The sequence below is a fragment of the Palaemon carinicauda genome, chromosome 7 (assembly GCF_036898095.1).
Source record: "Palaemon carinicauda isolate YSFRI2023 chromosome 7, ASM3689809v2, whole genome shotgun sequence".
NCBI lineage: Eukaryota > Metazoa > Arthropoda > Malacostraca > Decapoda > Palaemonidae > Palaemon > Palaemon carinicauda.
This window is the reverse complement of record NC_090731.1, coordinates 20,210,097-20,215,096: the sequence shown is the minus strand read 5'-3', so window position 1 is coordinate 20,215,096 and position 5,000 is coordinate 20,210,097.

Below are 5,000 nucleotides of genomic sequence, written 5' to 3'. Positions count from 1 at the left end.
AATATACATATACTATATATATATATATATATACATATATGCACATATATATTAGATATAAAGTATATGTATGCATATAAATTTACATACACACACACACACACACACACATATATATATATAATATTATATATATATATATATATATATATATATATATATATATATATATATATATATATATATATATATATATACATATGTATTTATATATATATATATATATATATATATATATATATATATATATATATGCGTGTGTTTATATATGTATGTAAATACATATATATATATATATATATATATATATATATATATATATATATATATATATATATATATATATATAAATATATATATACATACATATACTATCTCTCTCTCTCTCTCTCTCTCTCTCTCTCTCTCTCTCTCTCTCTCTCTCTCTCTCTCTCTCTCTCTCTCTCTCTCTCTCTCTCTCACTCTCTTTATATATATATATATATATATATATATATATATATATATATATATATATATATATATATATATATATATATATATATATATATATATTTATATACATATATAAATTTTCTATTTGCTAGAGAATATGATTTCAAAATAATCAATCCTAATTTTGTTATAACCTCATAAATCATGTAAAACAAATTGGGAACTTCTATTAATCAGTGATCTCTCTCTCTCTCTCTCTCTCTCTCTCTCTCTCTCTCTCTCTCTCTCCTCTCTCTCTCTCTCTCTCTCTCTCTCTCTCAGGTGGGTTTATGAACACAGCGTTGCAAAAAAAATGCATTAAGTATTTTTGAATTAAGCTAATTAATTTCTCTGGAGATGCTAATGACCCACAGTTAATGGAATTAGAATATTTGATATCAAACCTCTGTTCAAAAGGCAGCTGGAATTTATTAATGTTTGCTTGGTATAAAATATATATTTTTCGCTTTATGTTATCCCATGAGATACTCTCATTTGGTTTAATTTCTTTTTCTATTTTCCTCTCACCCTTTTGTTTCCATATAATTTAATTCACAGAGAGAGAGAGAGAGAGAGAGAGAGAGAGAGAGAGAGAGGAGAGAGAGAGAGAGAGAGAGAGAGAGAGAGAGAGAGAGAGAGAGAGAGAGAGAGAGGTCTTACACTATAAATATAAAGTCAATTGGTCATTAGAATCTGTCATAATTAGAACTTTTAAACTATTAGTTTGAGGGAATTGTTGTTAATTAATCGTACATTTCAATAAATACACTATTAAAAATATCCTTAACTATGGTAAATTCCTGGAAACATTTATTCCTGGATTTATACCGTTTTAATAACGGATATCTGGACGTTAAGGAGTGATATTACGGTCACCAACCCGTAAGAATGATAAAAAAGTAAGGTAAATTACGATCGCCTGTATTTTACTGAAATACGGCCCAGAACAGATTTTTTTTTTAATCAAACTTATTCATATATAACTCAAGTGATATATATCATTTTAGGATAATTTTGGCATTTAGTATATATAGTTTTTATTATTTCTCATAGATTTTTTTTTCATTCACACAAAATCATACTATTTCATTTGGTCAATGGCTGTTTACAGTAGCAAACAGAAAAACATACACTGTCACAGCAGATTTCACCATTCACCTTCCAAGTCGTTTATGAACACAGTAAAATCTCAATATCACGATACACCTTGTATACCTACCTACGTATATGATTCAACAGTTACACCCAACATATACATAGTAGTCAAGCAGCATTCACTTTTATACTGTTAAAATAAACCCTAATTCTAATCAGATATTTTCCGTAAAAAAATATGCTGTTCTCAGCCGTATTTCAGTAAAATACAGTCGACCGTAATTTGTACCCTACTTTGTCATTATCTATTACGGGTTGGTGACCGTAATACCACTCATTTACGTCAATATATCCGTATTTAAAACGGTATATGCCTGGCAACATTTATTCCAGGATTTTTACCCTTTCTACAGCAAATTTATAACATTGTAGTATATCCGTCTACAGAACCACTTTCCTTTACAATGAAATGAAAGTGGAAGTTATAATTATTCTCCAAATTCTTGTAGTTTTTCCTTATTTCCATTCCTCACTAGGCTATTTCCCCTGTTGGAACCCTTGAGCTTATAGCATCTTGCTTTTCCAACTAGGGTTGTAGCTTAATAATAATAATAATAATAATAATAATAATAATAATAATAATAATAATAATAATAATAGTAACAGTAATACTACTACTACTACTACTACTACTACTACTACTACTACTACTACTAATAATAATAATAATAATAATAATAATAATAATAATAATAACAGTAATACTACTACTACTACTACTACTACTACTACTACTACTACTACTACTACTAATAATAATAATAATAATAATAATAATAATAATAATAATAATAATACTACTACTACTACTACTACTACTAATAATAATAATAATAAAAGCAGAGCATCATAATCATGAAAACCCATTCAACAAACGTGAAGAGACTCACTCGAAGGGGCTGCATGGAACCGAGAACCCTGGTAGCTTTCATTACTTGACATTTGGAAGAGGATGGAAAAGCCTTCCAGCGCGAACTGCATTGGGCATCTTTGATAAAGGCCCTGGAGGAGTGATTCCTGGATTAGGTTAAGGGGATCATCTTTTCTTCCGGAGTTTTGTTGGAAAACTTCTCGTTTTCAAAGTCATTTATCAAATGATTTTTTGAAATTTGAAAATATATAAATCGTATTATAAATATTTCTATTTTGTAATTATATTTCTATTGTATTTCCCTTGATATTCCAGTGTATTTTCATGGTTCAATGTCGTTCTATCCTGAGAGCCATTAGTCGGTGACGGGAGCTGAGGAGGCATGGATGTAAAGACGGTTCCTAGAAAAGTAACTTTATTTAAAGACAAGACAGGTGTATATATTCATGTATATATATATATATATATATATATATATATATATATATATATATATATATATATATATATATATATATATATATATACATATATATACATATATTATATATATATATATATATATATATATATATATATATATATATATATATATATATATATATATATTTATATGTGTATGTATATATATTTATATATGTATATATATAAATATATATATATAGATATATATATATATATATATATATATATATATATATATATATATATATATATATATATATATATATATGTTTATATATATATATATATATATATATATATATATATATATATATATATATATATATATATATATATATCTATATATATATATGTATGTATGTATATATATTTATATATGTATATATATATAAATATATATATATATATATATATATATATATATATATATATATATATATATATATATATATATATATATATATATATATATATATATATAAAATATATTGCCTGGAAACTTAGTCCCAGTATTAAGCTGGAGTTAATAAAATACTAACGCATCTCTCTCTCTCTCTCTCTCTCTCTCTCTCTCTCTCTCTCTCTCTCTCTCTCTCTCTCTCTCTCTCTGCCTAGGTAGAGTTGATTAATACGGTTGTAATTTACATTATAAGATTTAGAAAATAGTCATATTTATCAAGAAAATATTGGACAAATTTATAAGATATAAAAAGCTGAGAGCGAGATCGCAATGGATCTGTAAATTGAGGGTAAATGATCAACCACGACGTCCAAATACAAAAGCTATCTAATAAAAGATTATTATAGTTTAAGAGGTATGAATAAATTTCAACTAAAGGTCGGTCATTTTACTCAGTAAATTTGGAAAAAAGGTCATTTGCATGAATTCATTTAGTGAAAAGACATCACAATCTCATCAGGGTATATTTGTAGTAAAATATTTCAGGATATTGACATTAAATTGTTAGCATATATAAAACTTCTGTAACTAAAAGTTAATATTACTTAATTTAGGGAAAACCAATCAAAATTGATGCAGGACATAAATCTTAACAAAATTTTCAGGAACCTAAAATTGAATTATTACCTTATATGAAACTTTAGTAACTCAAAATTAGAATATCCCATTGAATCCATCATCAGAGAATTTAATTCATTAAATCTTATGGAAATAGGAACATAGGTAAATAATGATCACTCTAAATGAAACAAATCTCGTTTGAATCTATTAGCTATTTTTAGTTCAGTACACTTTAGAAGGAGTAGCTAGGACTTGTTGGCTAAATATGACTGTCAACGTAATGACAAAACTACTATTATTCTTTAAAAATTATCGTCTATTGCAGAATTTAAGGACTGAAAATGAATATGAGTAAATCTATAATAATCAATGAAAATGGAGCCAACAAATAGGAATTATGGACGTACCTCTATTGATCTGGAATTTAAACCAATTTATTCAGACTATCTGTCGTCAACTAAAAAATTTGCTAATAACTTGGCATTAGAATAAAGAAAAGGGTGATTTCTTTTCTGACTTTGAATAGTTATGACTTCTCCAACAACTGACTAATTATTATCGAAATACAAATTGGGCTTGATCCAAAGATAATGACCAAATTCATTTGAGACTTGAATTACAGTTTTTGATTTGTATACCAATCAAGGTCAATTCATTTGTTTTATGATATGAAAGCAAAAGATAAAAATGTTTGTCCATTACATTTCCGATAGTGATTACCAGTTAACCGAAAAGTATTATCCCTTCATTTATGTAAACGATATCAAGTCTGCATAATTTTAGTGAAGATATTATTCTCTCTCTCTCTCTCTCTCTCCTCTCTCTCTCTCTCTCTCTCTCTCTCTCTCTCTCTCTCTCTCTCTCTCTCTCTCTCTCTCTCTCTCAGAATGAGTGTAGACCCCTGATTTACGATTTATTTCATACTAATTACTTGAAATTTACTTTATTTGTGGCAAACTTTCCAAGAGGTATTCAAATTATTATCTCTGAATCCTGATAACACATTTAAATAGA